Below are 21335 nucleotides of genomic sequence, written 5' to 3' on the forward strand. Positions count from 1 at the left end.
TTTTCCCCACAGATTGTTGGAGGGGCCTTGCCTTCTTCATCAACAAAGAAGGTACAAAAGGGTAAGGAAAAGGTGACAAAGGAAGAGATCCAACAGCAGGAGGAGGACCTCGATGAGACAGAGCATGATTTTTAATTAGTTGACCTAAGAGATAATGATGACATTGAGAACACATCTATTATCATCAAGGAGAAGAATGCACTCATAGGAGAGCTCCAGGTCAACTTGGAAAGAGCCAAATACATTATTTCATACTATGAGCAAAAGAACATGTTAGTTTGAGGTCAAACATGAGCTCATGGAGGTTTAGCTCATCGAAGCAAAGAGAGAGGATGAAAAGGCTAAGGCCTTACTTGATGAGGCATATGGAGAATACAGTGAGCACCTAGAGGAATAGGTGCAAGAAGAAGGCCAAGGACTAGAGGCTTAAAGAGAGCTTTGGAGCTAGAAAAGCAAAGGGAGGTAGAATTAGCTAATGAGCTCACCCTAAATGAGCAATTTTCCAAAATGGTAAATGAGAACCTGAAACATTGGCTCAAGAGGGTGAACAGTCATCTTGAGAAACTCCTAGACAAGGCCAAAAGGGATAATGAAGTTCACAAGAAGATGGCTAAACATTATGCCTACAGAGAAAGGATTTCGAGGGAAAAACTCAAAGCTACAAAGGACAAGATTGAAGCCTTGACCAAAGCAAGAGGAGAAAATGAGGCTAGAAATTCTTATAGAGGAATCACTCCTCGCATCAAACACATGATCATCTATCATCCCACCAATTTTGACATGTTTTGAGGAAATTTTGCAAGTTGTGAATTACTATGTTTTTTTAGGCATTTTTAGCAGAGTGAAAAGGGTGAAACGTGTAGCACCTAGGGTGTTGTGCTCTTTTCTGGGGCATATGATGAGAAAAAGGTCAACATCATTGGACTCAGAGTGATGCGGACATGCACCTTGTGCATTTTTTAGGAATTTGGAGACAAACAGGTAAGTCAAAAAGGTCAAAAACCACCAAAAAATAACCTTTCTGCCTCATTTATGGCTTAGGCACTGCGCGTTTACCAATATTGGGAGACTGATTTTTTGACAAGGAAAATGAGCTCCAAATTGAAAACTGAAGACATGCCTAGAAATTATACTTGAAGGGATTTCAAACAAGCCATCTTGGAGAAAAATTGGACACTGGGAAGGCACCCAAAAGAAGTCCTAAACTCGGAGGGTGCATTTGACAAAGAAAGGGCACGTTTGACAAAGAGAGGGTGCATTTGACAGTCTTCTCCAATTTTCTGAGTTTCTCTCCTGTTTTGATTTTCACCTTGGCAAATGATGATTTTACCTATGTAAATGATCAAATTGGATGTAATTATCATGTTTTTACTATTACCTAGGCTAAATGGATTAGATAAATCAAGCAGATGAGGTGTAATAAATTAATTCATTTAAGATAGGAATGAGTCACTTGGACCACCCTACAAGTTAGCTATCAATTCATATTTTTGTGTAATATCTTCCTCACCTCATGGATTCAACCCCTGGGGATGATGGGAAGTGGTTTTCATGTCTATTTATTCCCTTTCTTCACCATAGAGAAGGGTTGGAATCAGTTGGATGTTTGGCTATTGATAAGAGACACTAGTGTAATTAGTATTTGGAAGAATTTAATGAATGAGTTGCAGCTATTTTGATGGAATACCTGTGGTATGGAATTTTAAATTAGTTTCTTCTTATGTTGCATATGTTTGAATGTTTTATACTCCCATATTTCACTTCACTTCTTTGATATGTTGATTTTCAAGTTGATGAGAAGAATACATCTTATATGCTTTGTTTTGGGGAAATATTCATAGTTTGTCCATTTTATTTAGTTTAGAAAGAATACATACTTGTATTGCTCTTTCTAGCACCTCACCAGTCTTATCCATCTCACTTCATAACCTTAAAGTGTTTGAGTGCCTACCTACCTTGCTCCATCAGAAGTCTGCAATCATACCCTTATTTGCCCTGACCTAGTCTCTTTGACCTAATCCTCTTCCAACAACCCCACCAAATCAAACAAAAACAACCTTTGCCCTCATAACTAGCCTAAAACCATAATCTATCCAACCCTTTTGGCTGTGATCCTTTGGAGAGAGCCCGCTTCGGCTTGGTAAGGCTAGCTACCAAGTCAAAAGGTTGGTCTGTGGTTACCTCAATTGGACTTTTCCTCAGCCTTGGAGATCTGGAGGAGTGATAACAGGGTGTTTGGTAAGTTGTAATTAGTTTGTTCATTCTCAGATCCGTGTTCTCCTTTCTAGGGGCATTATATTGTAATTTATTTTGTTCATCAATTTTCGTAATTAGCTAATATATTAGGGATCATATATTATCAATTTTTTTGTCCCCCTTATGATGGAAGAGGGAGCCTACATTAAAATACATGTGTGGAGGGCTAATATATGCCTATTATTTCCATAGATAGATATACTTTAATGCTTCATCACTACAAATTCTTAGCAAGAGAGTGATTCATAACTCTGTCATAGAGCAAAGTGTTATGAAGTAGTTGTCACCACCATTTGTCTTTAACAATGGAATGATGATGGGTCAAATATATATAATTCATGATTTCCAAGGAAATTAAATTTTTGAGGGATAAGATTACTTAGAAATTGTTCAATTAATTATGTCTTAGGATAACCCTTTTTAGCAATAGGTTTTGAGATTCATGCTCCTATATCTATTACTAACTGATATAATGAGACCATTCCATGGGAGGGAGGGACATATAGAAATTATATACTATGATTATGTTTGTGAATTCTCTCACCAATACCTATTTGCATTACTATTGTGAGCTTTCTCATAGTCAATGAGTCATACCAAAGAAAAGGACCAAGGTAACTATGAGGGATCCATGATTACACCCACGATATAATGTTCTAAATTGTTCCATTTCCTTGAATGTAAATTTCACATCTATGTTATATTTCATGATTTATGTTGTATTTGAGTGTTTCAATATTCTAGCTAAATCTATCATTTTCCACTTATGGGGCTTCACTTGGAGAGAAAATTGGTCTCTTCAATGTCGATGTGTATAGGTTATAGGTAAATGTAGTAGAAGTAGGATACATATGAGTTGGAGTGAGATATCTTGTTGTTGATCTAGTCAAAGTTATTATAAACTAGAGAAGGATTCAAGGTATAAAAATTATCCTTATTATAATTCCATGCATCTGAAGTAACTTATATGATTTACCTAGGAGATAATTTGTGAATGGTTTACCTTACTTTTTGAAATATCTAAGGGAAGTATTCATGGAGCAATAATTATTTTCCAATGGAACAAATTTGTGCAAGGAATTATAAGAAACCAAGGATTTTAAACCTATGTACATTCCATTCTCTAAGATTGTGGATTACTTTATTCCTTCAATGCCGCATTCTATCTCATTCTTATAATGGGGTAGACCCTAACTTAATAGAAAATGATTAATGGGTTTGGGGATAACATTGGTCTTATCAATATTTATCTCTATCAACTCTATTATTTTATGTTTTGAGCATGATGAAGGTTTTTTGAATGGTGTGGCTGGAAATAAATTAATTATAAGGAAAACGATATAGTAGAGATTTTTACAGAATCTCAAAATATCTATCCCTTCTCTATTGTAGCGAAAGTTAAAAGTGGAGATTGGGAATTAAAGGATTTTGTAGATGTATTTTATAATGATGTCCCTAAATTGTCATTAGACACCAATGCACTCCCAACATAATGTTGATCAATGGTTTTCATTGATGTCAACCCAAGCAGCACCAAGGGCTACCTCAATCTTGCATGGGAATTTTTACATGACAACTTACTCTACTCTGAGTCAAGGATCTTCTAGATGAATTCTACTCATCGAGATGTTTCTGTTGATATATGTCATGCCAACTAATTATTCACGGTTTGAGAGATATTCATGTTTGAAGTTAGTAACCCCAGCTAGTGGGCGAAAACCTTATGGGGTTGTGGCATCGCACTCATAATTGGTTGTGGTCATTGAATAGTAAGTAATTAATAATGTTGTTTTCTTCTCCTAAAATCCCTCTAATGTTCACTTGTTGAGGACCCTCTCAGCTGAAGACATTCATATAAATAATGACCCTCATATCGTCCCCTAGTATGGATTTTGTGGATTCAAACAGGTCATCATTGAATTTTTGCTATAATAGCTTTTGTAGAAGCTTTAGAAGTAGAACTTAAAACCCATTTGACACGAAATCTTCATGAATCTCGTGACCGAATTTCAGATCTTGGTTCACTATATTTTTGGAGATATGATTTGAGGAACTTAGGGTTTCTGCAGGCTCCCAAATTCCATGTCAAATAGGGGACATTGGGAAAATCATCATAACTTTATCTCGAAGCATTGGATTCAAATTTCATAAATAGTCATAGAAATAGGACAAATTTTAATTTGGTGAGTAGCATTTTCAGGGCCGAGGGTTGCAATAGTGAAACGTGTAATGTTGCACAAGTTCGCTCTACTGAACCAATCTATAATTAGGTGATCGTGGTAGATTGGGAATAACTCTTTCTTGAAGAATCCAATTGATCCAGGAGGATGTTGGTGGCCACCCACCTATCCCATTTGGACCCCCACAACTGTCTCTTTCAGTTTTTCAATTTCCTTAATTATAGCACAGTTTACTATTTTTAGCAGTTTTTCGGGTCCTAAACTTCCGGAGCCGTTTTGAGGCCCTAAACGACGTTTTTTGGGAAATCCACCACCAACGATTTTTTTGATAAAAATCGTCTTTTCCGTCGTAGTCCTCGGAGAGATCTTTCCAACGTGCTATCATGCGCGTCAAACGGAGATAATACGACCAATTCGCGACCCCGGGAAGTTGGATGTCCAACTCACCCCAAAACGGGGCCCACAATTTGGCGTTTCATCTTCTAGGGTTAGGTTTTGGAATGTGAAGGGTTTTCCATTGTTTCTCAATAATAAATAGGCCTTCGAGCCTCATTGTAAAGACACTTAGAAAGAGTTCAGAGGCATGTAGCCACCACATCTCTTCTCAGAGATAAGCTACCATTGCCCTAGCTGGGTTATTTCCATTACTGTTTGTAAGCATATTTCAGTACTCTACATTAATGAAGTAAAGTATTATTCCCGCTGCATATCTATGTTTATGGTTCTCTCTGTTTTTATGGTTATCACATCTCTGTATTTATGGTTATCTCTGTAATTATTGTGTTCCTTCTTAAATCTGGATCACCAATCTTGATCAAACCTATGGTGTTGGAAATAAAACTAATAGGGCAACCACATGATGCAATTACATACCTTGGACATCTAAAATTACATAGATACAATAGATTCAATACCAAGCTCCTAGAAGGCAAGAAAAAACATGCATTCAAGGATCACTGGAGTAAGGACCACACACCAATAGTCAAGGATCTATGCTGATTCATGAAGTTTCCTATAGGTTGGAGCCTATGAACACTTCAGGGTGATAGGTTGGTCTAGGATCCTGGGGCATCCGATTAGTTGATTATTGAAGAAACCAGGGCATTGCGGCATCCTTCAAGTGGGAGTTGGAGACGAATGCTTTTCTAGAATTCTAGGAAGTTGTTGCTTTCATTTTAGTTGGGGCCGAAGATTAAAGAATTTATTAGAAAAGCATTTGGTGGTTTTTGACCTAGATGGGGCTTTCCACCTAAAATTATTACGCCTACTATGTTGTTTTATTTATTGTTATTACGACATAAACATTAATAATAATTGAAGATTAACTAATTCTATGAAAAGATTTAAAAGTATTAATTTCTAAGGAATATTGATTCACCCCCCTCTTAGTATTTCCAACACATAATTCACTAGTGCTAAAATAATATGGCACCCCAATAGCTACTATTGTTATAATTGTAAAATTCTGAAATACATTCTTTTATTTAACAAATATAAAATGAATATTAATGGTACATACTAAATTAAGGGCATATATACTATGTCACAAGGTTAGTCGAATTTCAACCTTGAGGTTTGAATTTTGGTGAACCTTATTAAACCTCATATCCATTGACCATGTCCATATATGAGTAGAAATTCCTTGTATATTCCAGCTACATATTGTAATATAATAAAATAATTAACTTGAATCTACTCTACTCATCAGTGGAAACAATAAAAAATCGATGAAATCATGAAGCATACAAGAGAAAGAATTCAATCACACATAGCACAATGATTTTCTAGGGAATGCCACAACTGACAACCCTTACTATCTTTATATTGAATTAATCAGAAAATATGAGAAGATTACAATGTTTTAATGAAGCCCGGGAAACCTCTGCACTATCTCTATCTATCTCGATTCTTCTCAAAAAATATCCTTCTAATACTTAGTCAATCCTGATGTTTCCCAAGTGCCTATTCCCTTGTGCAGTTTCCTTGGGAATCAACCCATATTTAATTGGAAAATTCCACAATTATGAATTGCACAATCCTCCTAGGCCTTCCTCTGATTACATGCACCACCCATACAATTTAGATGATTATACAACTAATAGTACATTGTCCCCTGAACTCCAATCTCAACTATGTTTTTCTCGGATCTAACATGCATGAGTTAATTATGACTGAATATTTAGTTAACTAGTCGATCACCATTGGTCGCACCCCACTACTTCAGGCTACATGGCACTGCTTGATCTCCCTCTAATTCCTCCATCATTTGGAACGAGGTTAACTGACTTTAACTCCGTTAAACTAAATTAAATAATTGTAACTCAAAATAAGCTCAACCAGGGCTCCTAAAAAGTAGGAGACAGTCTACATGACTCAAGTTAGATGCTCAACTCAAATTAACTAAGACTACTAAGTAAAATTAACTTAGTTAACTATTACAAGTTTTCATGAGATGTGGAATTACAATTCAATTCCAAGTTTAATTCAAGTCAAAAATTAAATTAGGATTTTTCTTGTTTCATTTTCAGCACTCTCTCTCAACAAAAAAGGAATTACCTGCTACCCCGATCCTTCCTCTGGGAAACTGCAATTTTCATCTTGACAATTCCTTTGTCAAAACATCTTCATCCTACTCCTTTGTAGGAATGTACTCCAGCAACATGATTCCCCTATACACACAATCTCATAGATTGTGATAACATATGTCAATATGCTTTGACCGATCCTGAAAAATAGGGTTCTCATAAAGTTTGAAACAACTATGTTACAGTAAATCACTGTAGCATTCATCTTCTAACCAAATAACCCAACAAGGATCTTCCTCATCTAGATAGCCTCACAAGTTGCTTAACTAGCAGTCATGTAATCGCTTCTACTTAACTAAGTGAAATTGATCTTTGCATCCTATTGTACTAAGAAACTTCTGTTGACCCAATACTGAAGATTCCCCATGATGTTCTCTTGATGTCGATTGGATTCCCTTCCTAGTCTACATCTATGATGACTTAAAGCTTCACTCCCTTTGTTCGCCTGTACCAAAGACAAAATTGAGTGGTGCCTCTGAGTTATCTCAACACATGTTTAGATTCCTTCCAATAAAGTTTGGTTGTCTTAACTATTTCTGTACTATGCTCGTTAACTGAAAAACAAATTTTCGTTTGTGTGTTCACCAAATACATATGTGAACCCACAAGTTGTTTATAAATTGTAGCCTCCACTACTTCACCTGATGTCACATCTTCCTTCCTCCAATTACCTATTAGAAGAGTCTCCATGGGTTTAATTCTCTCCATGTGGAACTTATTCAATATCTCGTTTTCGTACTTTCCCTACGAGAAAAAAAGTTCCTCAACTCCTTGCAGTACTTCCATACCAAGAAAGTAGTGCATGAGCCCCAAGTCCTTCATCTTGAATTCTCTTACTACATCCTCTTTGCAATATTTTATCATATTCTCATCACCTATTAGCATCAAATCATCGACATATAATACTATAATCAACAATTTACCTTCAATGACAATATGGTAAAGGTTCGCATCTGCTTCACTTTTGGTGAGGCCTAACCTGGTGTAGAAGGTGTCAATTCTGGTGTACGAAGCACAAAGTGCTTGTTTTAGTCCATACAAAACTTGCCTGATTTTGCACACATGCAAACATTTTTTGAGGGTCTAAAATACTTTTAGATGCAAAATGTAAAACCCTTACTCAATCATATTGTTGGTAATGCTGTCTTCACATCTGTCTGGTGTATCTTCCATCTCATTTGTGCTGACAATGCTAGAATAGATCTGATTGAAGAGTACCTTGCTACTAGAGAAAAGGTATCATCGAAATCAATTCCTTCCACCCTTGAGAACCCTCTGGCTAAGAATATGGCCTTTTGTTTATCCACACTCCATATGTTGCTTTCTTTACATTGTAAAGGCAACTCAAACTCACTACTGACTTGTCTGTTGGTCTTGGGACTACTTCCAAAACACTATTTTTGATAGTGAATTCATACTCCTCAAGAATGGCATCAAACCATACTAGTTTCTACACTTATTCCTTGAATATGGATGTTTCAACCTCTACACTCTCACTCATAAGATCCATGTAGCAAGTGTACCAATCTGGTGACCTCCTCTTCCTCCATTGTGATGTGGGTGCTCCCACATTATCTATAGAATCATGCATCAATCTATCAACCCCTCTAGTGCACTTCCTTCCATCTCTGGAAGTCTCTGCATGAGTGGGTTCTTCCACTCTCTGCTCCTCTACATGTGGCTAACCCACATCATCGTGAGGTTCCTCCTTTGCAGCTAAAATATCCTCGCTTAGATGTAAAAGAAGCTCCCATTCAAGGGAACATCTCATGGTCTTATCCTCATTGAACTTCACGTCTATGTGAACCACTTTCATCATGTTGGATGGTAAGTATACTCGATACTTGTGAGGTGTATCAGTGTACCCCAAAAATATGACCAACTCAGTTGCTGGCTCTAGTGTTTTCCTTGCATCCTTGGTAACATGACAGTAGAACAATGAACCAAAGATCCTGAAGTGTGACACATTTGGTTTTTTTTACCTAAAATAGCTTCTTCTGGTGTACTCATCCCGAGAATTCGGTGAGGGCTTTTGTTCTACAAATAAAAATTTGTGTTGCATGCTTCATCCCACAAGTGCAACGGTAAGCCCTAACCATGTAACATTGCTCATGCATTTCCCACAATACTTATGCTCTTCCCTTCAGCCACCCCATTATGTAGTGGTTTATGACATGCTATTAACTCTCGTTGAATTCCTTTTGATGCACATAAGTTCTTGAATTCATTTGACACATATTCTCCATCGTTATCACTTTTGAGATATTTAAATTTCATGCTAGTATCTTTCTTAAAAAATGTTTTAAATTCAAAAAATTTAGTGAACATCTGATCTTTCTTTTGCATGAAAAAAATATAGCACTTATGAGAAAAATCATCAAAAAATATTACATAATACCTTTGCTTCACCATGGATGCTATCGAGAATGGTCTACACACATTTGAGTGAACTCTATCATGGATTTCTTGTGCTCAACTATCTTTATCATGAAAGGGAGCTTTAGTGTAATTCACCAATGTACAACCTTCTCATGTGTCCCTTTGCTCTAATGTAGATTGAGAAGTGTTGTAGAATTTTTTTTTATGATCTACAAAGCTTCGTGGTGCAAGTGACCCAACCTTTTGTGCCACAACTCACCGATGTATCGACTCAAATCCTTCTATACTCTTTTACTCAAGGTACTGCAATCTTCTACATTTAATTTGTAGAATTTATTCACCTGAACCTTGATCTACTTCCCCTTTCCTGGGGATATGTGATGAAGGAAAGCCTTTCCCTTGCTAAATACCACATCATATCCACAGTCCTCCAACATGGAAACTACCACCAAATTCTTCTTCAAACCCTGAACATACATGACATCTTTTAATGTGAGAGGAGAACTAGACTCCCTCATAAACGTAACAGTACCGATGTTAATCATGCTATAGCTCCCATCATTTCCCATATCAATGTATATCGGGATGTACTTCTTCCCCAAGTCACTGAATAACTCTTTGTTGTCGGCCATATGTAATGAGGCTACACTATCAGGGTGCCACACACTACCCATCATTAATGTCACCATGAATGTGATGAAGGTGATATCTAGCTTGAATTAGGAAGAAATAGCTTCATCTGCCACTCCTCCTTAAGGCTTCTTACTAGCCTTCTTATGCAGACACTTTGTCCCATAGTGTCCTAGCTCGTGACAATGAAAACATTTAATATTAAAAATGTCATTCTTCTTCCTGCCCTAACTAGAATTTGATTTGGAATGGGATGACTTCCCCTTCCATTTCTTCTCCTTTCCTGTTAAGGCACAATGCTCCTCATCATCATGCATCAATGAAGATCCATTTGTAGTGTTCCATCAAACCTCTTCTTGTACCAAGTCAGATAACAATCACTCCCACTCTGTTAGCTTCTCCCTCCCATTAACTGAGTCATGATAGTTCTGCCATCTCTTGGGAAGGCCTAGAAGTGCTAGGCTCACTAGATCATCTTCAAAAACTATAGCACTAACACTTGCAAGCTCATCCAGACATTGGGTGAACTTGGTCAAGTACTTCGGTATTGAGTCGCCCTTGTCGATCTTGATATTTTTGAGCTTGTCCTGCAGTGCCAGCTTCCTGTGGTGGCTATTGTTTTGAAATAGGTTTTTAAAGGCATTCCACATTAAAAATGGAGTTTCCTTACCATGGAGGCTCGAGACAATATGATCTTGAACTCCTCTTAGGATAATCCTTCTCACCTTTTCCACAAACTTTCTCCACTCTACCACATCTTGAGCATTAGTTGGATTAGGAATATCTTTTTCTATTGATTCCTCAAGCTTGCTGTCTTCCAACACTACCACCATCATATCCTTCCAAGCAATATACTTTGAACTACCCTTAAGGAAATATTAGAGTATTAATTTGTAGAATGACATCCTACTAGATCTGAAGTATGGTACTGCAAAATTGATTTCCCCAGCAAAATACAAACTCTTATTCTCCTATTCTATAGTGTTTTCAGCTTTGATACCATGTAAAATTGTTTGTAAATTCAAATTGTAGACTGTAATATGTTGAAAGAATTGACTTTAATCTACTCTCCTCATCAATAGAAATGGTAAATGATCGATGAAATCATGAATCATACAAGAGAAAGAATTCAATCACGCAAAAGACAATGATTTTCTGGGGAAATCCACAGACAAAAACCCCTACTATTTGTATATTGCATTAATAGAAAAATATGAGAAGATTACAATGCTTTTCTCAATCTTGAGCAACCTCTACACTATATTTATCTATCTCACTTCTTCCCAGACAAGCTCTTAACAATACTTAACTAATTCTACTGCCTACCAAGCTCCTATTTCATTGTGTAGTTTCCTTGGGAATTCACCCATATTTAATTGGGAAATTCAACAATTATGAATTGCGCAATCCTTGTAAACCTTTCCCTGATTTCATGAACCACCTATACAATTCAAATGATTATACAATTGATAGTACCCTATCCCTGAAATCCAATCTCAACTCAGTCCTTTTCTTATATTTCAGGCATGAGTTAACTATGAGTGAATCTTCATTTTACTGGTTGATCACTATTACTTACACCCCACTATTGAATCTCCAACTAATTCCTCTATCAATTGGAACTAGTTTAATTGAAATTAACTTAGTTAGATTGAATTAAATAATTACAACTTAAAATAAAGTCAACAAGGGCTCCTAAAAAGTAGAAGACACTATACATGACTCAAGTTAGACCCTCAACTCAAATTAATTGAGCCAACTAAGTCAAATTATCCTAGTTAACTATTACAAGTTCTCATGAGATGTGTAACTACAATTTAATTCCTAATTTAATTCAAGGACATAATTAAATTAGGTGTTTCTTGTTGTATTTTCAACAAATGAAAACTCATAACCTCAAGTCACAACTCAATCTTGTAATCTATCCTTGCAGTTTCCATATCCATGATAACATTTTTATATTTATTGTTATTAATTTTTTCTTATTTTCTCTTATATCTCATTTTAAATTCATTATATATATAAACAAACCTCATCAAACCTCATAAAAAAAATTCAGCTTCAACCAAGCCCATCATTATTGAACCCAAACAAGAACCCCAACCAGGTGACTTAACATAAATATATGCCCCAATGATACCCTAGATCGATATAAGTCAATTCTAATTCAACGAAGAAAAACCTTAATAGTGCCTTCAAAAATTATAACCTCCCCAATGTGTATACAATATTGACAGATTATTATCATGTTTTTTAACATATAGCCTGGAATCCAATTGTTTATTTATTATGTACCAGCGTGTGGTGATATACATAAGGAACAACATGCCCAACTCCATTCAGAAATTGTATTTTTTTATTAAATAAATAAAATAGTGTATCAGGGAATTTTGTCACCTCCTAATCCATCGTTAAGCAGGCCCCTAATGCATAGATTTGTCTTACTATTAGGCACAATGCACGAGGAAAAAATAAATAAAAAATTTGGCAAATCAAATTTCATTATTAAATTTCTTGCTTCCAACCACTCAAATATCTGTCGATGGTGGCTTTGTTTTCAATGCAGCATTGATAAGTTTGCTTATTGATTTCGTTTTGATTATATTTTAGAAAGTAATGAACTTTTTTACCTTATCTCAAATGATAGCCTTCTCATATTCAATTTCAGTAAATTCAAATTTCCAATTAAGTTAGAAATTCGGCCATATTTTACATTTTTTTAAAACTATCTGATTTAATGCGCATCTGGTGAATTAACAGTACAATATGGGAATTTTTTAATAATAGCCTTCCTTGATGTCCGTGATTAATTATGTTCATAGGCATATTTATAATAAAATAAAAAGGGTGTGAAATGATTAAGTTCTTTAAAAAGTAAACTTCCTTATGTGTGTCGAAAAACAACGTTATATTAAAAATATAGTGCTAAACGATAGTATTTTTTAAAGTAACTCCGACCTATGTGGTTAGGAATTGACATTAATAATTATTTTGTTGCGCATTTTCAAAGAAAAATTGTGATTAAATGATATTGTAAACCATAAAATATTGTTCATTATTTCTCTATTTAATAAAGAGATATTAAAATTTAGATTTAGTTAACTAATTTGATTTCTCTCAGAAGTTGTTAATTATTTCTCTATATTTTTGGCATAATAGTTATGTGTGGTTCTTTTGATTTAGTTTGTTTTTCTTAATATATGTTTTTGGAAAAAAATATAAAAGGAATTTTTTAGTTTTATGTAAAAGGCTTTTTATTTAATTGTTTTAAAAGTTCTAGAAGAATTTAGAAAAAAATTAATAGGGTTCTATTTATCCTTGTAAGCTAATAGAGGAAATATGAAAAACATAAAAACAAATGGAGAGTGGGTTGAATGCTTGGATAATGTATGTCTATGATTTGGTTGTTGTAAATTTCCCTCAGAAGTAGGGTTTTACCACGTAGAACATTGTGTCAGTCTTTGTGTTTGATTATTCTCTTATCTTGCTTATTTGCCATTATTTTCTACAATTTCAATTTATTTGCAAGTAAGGCTTTCGCTGCTCAACTCAGCAAGTGGTATTAGAGCTTTCGGGAAAAGTTTGTGTTAATGGCGAAGATTCAAAAGTGCGAAGTTTGAAACCGAAAAGTTCAATGGCAGTAATAACTTTGAGCTATGGAAGGTTAAGATGCAGGATATGCTCATGCAGAAAGGAGTGGTAAAGACATTGCTGGGTAAGGCAAAGAAACCTGTGGACATGGATAATGATGACTGGTAGGACATGGATTAAAGAGCCCTCAGAGTTATTAGACTGTGATTGGAGAATGATGTGTTTCTTAACATTGTTCAAGAGAAAATGAGTAAAGGATTATGCACTAAGCTTTAAATCCTTTATATGATGAAGTCCTTGACAAGAAAAATCTACTTGAAGCGACAATTATACAATTTGCACATGAAGGAAGGTACAAAGATCTCTGATCATTTTAACTCTTTCAATACTCTTTTATGTCAGTTGCCTAGTATAGATGTAAATCTCGAAGAGGAAGTCAAAGGAGTTACACTTTTGTCTTCTCTACCTGAGTCTTGAGGTCATTTTGTAACCTCTAGCAGTTTTAGTTCTATCAATACCATTGATTTTGATGCTATTGTGGGAGATTTATTGTCTGAGGAAACACGACAGAAATCTACTATTGAAACCTCAACATCAGAAGAAATGGTGGCAAGAGGTCGATCAAAATAAAAAGATCAGGATTCGAGAGACACATCAAGATCAAAGTCAAGAGTTAAGAAGAGTAAGTTAAAATGCAGCTAGTGTAACAAATTAGGCCATCTTAAGAAGGGTTGCAAAAGAATAAAGGAAGAAGCTAATAAAATAGAATAGTTAATTCAGCTGAAACAAGTGTAGGTATTGTTAATTGGGTATTGTCCACTTCTATTGTCTCTCAACATCATCATAATTGGTTACTAGATTCTGGTGCTTCCCATCATATGTTCCTTCATAGGAATTGGTTCTCTTCATACCAATCTATTGATGATAGTGGGGTTTTAATGGGTAATCATGTTGCATGAAAAACTATTGGGATTGAGGGTATCAGGATTAAAATGTATGATGGTACTGTTAGAAAGTTTACATAGGTGAGATATGTTCCTCAGCTGAGAAAGAACTTAATATCTTTGGTAGTGTTATATTATGTTGGTTAGAAATGTATAGTTCAAGGTGGAGTTGTGAAAGTGATGAAAGGCATATTGGTAGTCATGAAGGGTAAAAGGTTTGGGAACCTTTATAAGCTTGAAGGAAGGACTGAAATAGATCATGCAATAGTAGCATCTAAGGGTGTAAGTGACTCTACACATTTATGGCATCAACACTTGGGTCATATTAGCGAGAAAGCATTGAAGGTATTGGTTGATCGTAAGTTACTTCCAAGCTTGAAATCTGTCATTTTCAATTTTTGTGAGAATTATATTTAAGGAAAGCAATCTAGACAAAAATGTAAAATAGGAAAACATGTTAGTAAAGGTATCCTTGATTACATCCACTCATATCTTTGGGGACAATCTTCTAAATTCTCTTTTGCAGGATCTTCATATTTTGTAACATTTATAGATGATTACTCTGGAAAGGTGTGGATCTATATATTGAAAAGAAAATTTTATGTATTTGATGCTTTTAAGCAGCATAGAGATTTGGTTGAAAAGAGCATTGGCACATCAATTAAATGTTTGAGAACTCACAATGGAACTCTGTTTACTTCAAAGAAATTTGAAAATTATTGCAAAGGAAGTTGGGATTGAAAGACATAGAACCATGGCTTATACTGGTGAAAAAAATGGTGTTTGATGAACACATGAATATGACTCTTCTAGAGAGAGTAATGAGTATGCTCAGTAATGCCAAATTGCAGTAGGGATTGTGGGCAGGAGAATACTTACAACATGTTATTTGGTAAATTGGTCGCCATTAACTGCAATGAACTGTAATATTTTGGAAGAGGGATGGACATGTCAACCTTGTGATTATTCAAATCTTAAACTTTTTGGTTGTGATGCCTATTCTCTTATTCCAAGGAATCAGTGTTCCAAGTTAGGTCGAAAATAAAAATACTAATCTTTGTTGGGTGTGATCATGGATTTAAGGGATATAGATTGTGGGATCCTACTACCCACAAAATCAATTAACAGAGACGTCATATTTGATGAATCATCACTCATGAAATCATATGTAGATGGTGAAATGAAACATCCAAAATTACCACAGATTCAAGTTCAATTGGAAACTAAATCATCTTCAAGGGAGGAGGATCATTAAAATGTTCATGAAGAAATTCATAAAAAAGAAGAGAAGGAAACATAAATTTATCAGGAAACTGAGGAAATATTGTAGCAAATTCCACGAAGGTCTACACAGATCAAATATTTTCCTTAAAGGTATGATGATTTTTTTACATTTCTTGATTTAATTGTTAATGATGGAGAACCTAGTTGTTATCAGAAATAAATGGAAGTAACAGATACCGATAAATGGAAAGTAGTAATGAAAGAGGAAATGGATGACTTACAAAGAAATAAGACATGGGATCTCATGGAACTTCCTAAGGACAAAAAAGTTGTTAGTTGCAAGTGGGTCTACAAATAGAAAAAAGGAGCTAATGATATTGTTCAGAAGTACAAATCAAGACTGCTTGAAAAATTATATTCTCAAAAGAAAGGTATTGATTTCCATGATATTTTCTCACCAGTGGTTACGCTTGTTTCAATTGGAGTTGTGTTAGCATTAGTTGCATTACTTAATCTAGAGTGAGAAAATTAGATGTTAAAAGAACATTCTTAAATGGAGACTTGTATGAGGATATATATATGGACAATGAGAAGGGTTTGTTCAAAATCGCAACAAGAGGTTTGTTTGTAAACTTAAGAAGTCATTGTGTGTCTTGAAGCAGTCTCCCTAGTTTTGGAATAAGAAGTTTGATTCCTTCACAATTTGCTACAATTTTACCAGAAGTGATTATGATAATTTTGTTTACTTTCAAAAGTTGGAAAATGGCATATTCATTATTTTGGTGTTATATGTTGATGATATGCTTGTAGGAAGCAAAAGAATGGTTGAAATCAACATGTTAAAGGATCAACTGGCTAGGACTTTAGAAATGAAGGATCTTGGAGCAGTAAAACAAATATTGTGCATGGAGATACATAGAAACAAGAAAAATTATAAGTTGTGGTTATCACAACAGAAGAATGTGGAGAAAATACTTTTGAGATTTGGTATGAATAATGTGAAACTTGTTCAAATCCCTTTAGCTTCCTATTTCAAGCTTTCTTTAGGTTTGTGTCCTAGTAATGATGAAGAAAATGAGTACATGTCTCATGTACCATATGTTAATGCGGTAAGATGCTTAATGTATGCAATGGTTAGTAGAAGGTGAGATATTTCACATGCAATTGGTGGTGTCAGTATATACAAGGAAAATCCAGGTAAATAACATTAGGAAGTAGTGAAATGGGTGTTTCGGTATCCTAGGGGCACAAGTAATTATTGTATCACCTATAATGATAGTAGTAATTCAGTCTATGATTATGTTGATTCATATTTTGTAGGTGATTTAGACAAGAGGAGATCCACTTCTAGATATGTTTTTACTCTTGCAAATGGAGCTTTTAGTTGGATGTCAAAGCTTCAGAACATAGTTTCTTTATCCACTACTAAGACATAATACATAGTTGTATTACATGCTTACAAAGAGGAAATTTGGTTAAAAGGTTTGCTAAGCTAGTTTGGAGGGATGCAGGAAAAGGTGAAAGTATTTTGTGATAGTCAAAGTGTTATTCATTTGGCGAGGAATCTAGCTTATCATAGTAAGAAAAAACATATACCTGTTAAATATCATTTTGTAAGAGAGGTTATTGATTCAAGTGGAGTGGTGGCTTTGGAAAAGGTCCATACAAAGCAAAATTGTGCAAACATGTTCACAAAACCAATTTTATTAGAGAAGATAAAATGGTGCTTAGCTTCTCTTGGCTTTCAAGGAAGGTGATGAGTATTTTGGACATGATATATCAGGTATATTGTTGTCAAGGTGGAGATTTTTAGAAGTTTCCAACTATTTCCCTATGTTTTTGGGATAATAGCTAAGATTGGTTCCTTTGTCTTAGCTTATTTTTCCTCATCCAAGTTTTTGGAAAAAGCATAGAAAAGGAAATTTTTTGTTTTATGTAAAAGGTTTCTTATGTAATTGCTTTAAGATTTGTGGATGGATTTATAAAAAATCTAATAATGTTTTATCTATCCATGTAAACCGATAGAGGCAATATGGAAAACATAGAATCATGTACGTTTATGATTTGGCTATTGTAAATCTCCCTTAAGTAATAAGAATAATGGTTGTCATTTCCCATGGATGTTTCCCTCACAAGGAGGGTTTTACCATGTAGAACACTATGTCAAGCTTTGTGTTTGATTATTCTGTCATCTTGTTTATTTTCCATTAATTTCTGCAATTTTAATTTATTTGCAAGTTATGTTTTTATTATTCAACTCAACAATTTCTTCATCGTGCCACCGTTTAGGATCGCGGAGATATGAAATTTTGTTCACATATCTATTTCTTAAAATAAAAATAATATACTTATTAAATAAAAATAATAATAATGAGAAGCGTTTATATATAAAATATATGAATGAAATAAAATATTTTGATATCAAAAAATAATAATGAAATATGTTTATATATAAAATATACCAATAAAATAAAAGATTTTCATATTTATATTAAATAATATAGAACATTTTAAGGGGCATATTAAATAATATAATTTTATATTTAATTTTATAAAATAATTGATATATATATATATATATATATATATATCTTAATTTTTTTAGTATTATATGTGACATATTTTTCAGACTGCATCAATTTATATCTAAGTTATGTAATTGTTGTTCTATTTAGTGAATAATGGGAAAGCTATATAAGAAGTTACTAATATTAGTAAACTAAATAATAATAATAATAATAATTTTTTTATTATTATAGTTTTATACATAAGTGTAAATTTTACATAAAATATTTCAAGATTAACTTTATATATGAAATTAATAGAAATATTTTAGCATTAACTTCATATATATTTCTTGTAAAATATATAATTTTTTTATAACATTTTAATACACATTTAAAATAAAATATCTCAATATTTATATTAATAAATCTATTTCAATATCAATTTCATATATATTTAGTATAGATTATAAATAAAATATTTTTTTATCAAATTAAAATATGATTGAAAAAAATTGTGTAATTTTATTTATTTTTAGTATGGAATAAAAATAAATGTTTAAATATTTTAATAAAAAATATTTTAATGTTATATGGATTAAGAAAAAAAACAGCTTAAATGAATATTAACATTATAATTACGATGCGAACTTCATTTTAAAAGGTAAAAAGAATTGCACTTCATATCTGATTCTGATAAATTATTAATAGAAAAATCATATCAATAATGAAGCCAAAGAATATATCATATAAACGGCTAAGCCAAAGAATTTGACACAAAATCTAAAACCTTAAGCCACACAGAAATGTTGAAATTCTTTAAGGTGAGCGTCATATCCAATTTCCATTAAAACGCTATATTTACAAAAGAAAAACCCTTGCCACTGGTCTAAATAACCATGTCATTTGCAGTCCGCCAAAGTGATCAGTTCAGAAGTTTATTATTTGTTTTATTTTTCCAAATTCTTAATAAGCGCCGAGCTTAAATGTGTCATAGAAAAGGACTTTAAAATAGAAAAGGATTTTAACAATGTATAAATGCTGCTGGCGCAGGCCTGTAAATGGCCACAAAATTATTCCTAGAACCCTTCCTCGAAAAAGGGAAGGAGAGGTACCCAATAATAATCTAATTTAGCAACCACAAGTTAAGTGGCTCCTTAATGTATCAATTACTCCAAATGTAAAGCATATGGCCTAAGCACAAGATGCTTTGATCAAACTAAGTATTGTCGCTGAGCATTGCTAAAGGAATTAGTTCTAATTCTTTGTATTTGTTTATGTTTCATTAGGAAGTAATTATCTTTAAGGTGATAAGTGTCTCAAACATATCTACGGAATTTTTTTGTAAAACTCAAATCTACTTTTAACTAAGAGAAATTGAATTCCTGGTTAGTTGATTCCATGTCAGCAAACGCACTTAAAACCTTAGCGAACAGTCAAAATCCAAAACGTCGATTACATGATTGACAACGGAGTAAATCCAACAAAAATTATGATAACCAGTGTGATCAAATCGAAGGGACCACCAGGGCAGCTCAACACCAATTAATTTTCCTTGTGGATTTGGTGGCCATTATCTTGACGGTTCGTTTTTCTTGAAAATCATATAAGCAAGGGACTTTACTTGATGAGGTACAATTTTTCTGGATAAACAACTGGATTCGATTTTCTTGGATATGGTCAGATGAAAGAAACGTCTGAGGTACGTTTGTGGATTTGGTTGCCATTATTCCATATCTTAATTGATCGGGCTTCCAAAAACATCACTGTAACCAATTGATTTGATTAGTCACCCAGTTTTGTTTCATTATTGAGGATGCATATGGTGAGAGTAAGAATTAGTTGTAGGAAAGAAACTGAATGGTCGTTAAGTGGAAGACAGACACGTATAGAAAGTGGAGGAACTACTGAAAGGTCATCAAAACTGGTTGGTTTGTTTATGCTTAACCTGTATATATTAGGTTGACCTATTTTAATTCTGAATTTATCAGAGCTTCTGAACCCACCACGAGCCGGCATATTTCTTTTTATTTATTTTTAAGCCTACTCAGCTATTGGAGACCGGAGGATTGAACCAACTTGAAGAGACTTTAGAGACCTCAACCAACTTGACTATCCTATCCCTCAAGACTATCGAACAGGGGTTACGAAAATTTAAATTCCGTAATAGATTATTTCCCTCTCACACCATTGCATTTTAAACGATTCTAAAATCTGTTCCAACCGTTAATAGAAACCCACTTGTTTCTTAGTAGACATGTTTGTGAATTTCACCCCTTTCTCAGAGAAATCCATCTCTGTGAACAAAAACGCAAAGATACCACTATTGTTTGATCTGAATATTTGGTCTCTAGTGAGGTATCAATTACGTCGAGTGGCAAGAAATATTAGGACCCACTCGTAGATCACTATTTCACAGATTTTGAACATCATGATAAGGGTGTAGGTGGCTAAGGTAACTTCATTGGTAGCCACGAAGGGAAAGGCAAGGGTAATGTTTGAAAATTTTCCTTATACCAAATGAAATCAGCCAATGATGTATGAATGTTTGGAAAATAATGTGTCTGACTTTTTGCCAAAGGAATAGAAATATGGGTATGAATTTGGAATAGTAGTATGGATATTCAATTCATAGTCATAGGGTGGGGCACTGAAGAGTGTTTTCAAACCGAGATGAACACATAAAACAAAATTTTAAGATTGCATTTCAGCCATTACAATTTATACACAAAGGGTTTTGGAGATTTAACAATGATTCCATGAACTGTCAATTGTTTTCTACTTATAATGACCGACTATTAATTATGAACTTTCTACTCACTTGGTTGTACTTCACTGACTATAGAACATTTGTTGTGATTACTCTGACACCTCCCCTTAATCATGACCTATATGTTAATTCACGTGCAAGTTTATGTGTCAACTAGGCTTACAACATAATTAATAATTTCTACAACATATAATTTACTTCTGCAAATTTCAAATTTAGCCTTTCGAAGAGGCTTGTGAATATGTCATCCACATTTTCATCTATATTACAAT

Source organism: Pinus tabuliformis, chromosome J (assembly GCF_031772625.1).
Source record: "Pinus tabuliformis cultivar Carrire ecotype Pingquan chromosome J, CPIR1, whole genome shotgun sequence".
Lineage (NCBI taxonomy): Eukaryota > Viridiplantae > Streptophyta > Pinopsida > Pinales > Pinaceae > Pinus > Pinus tabuliformis.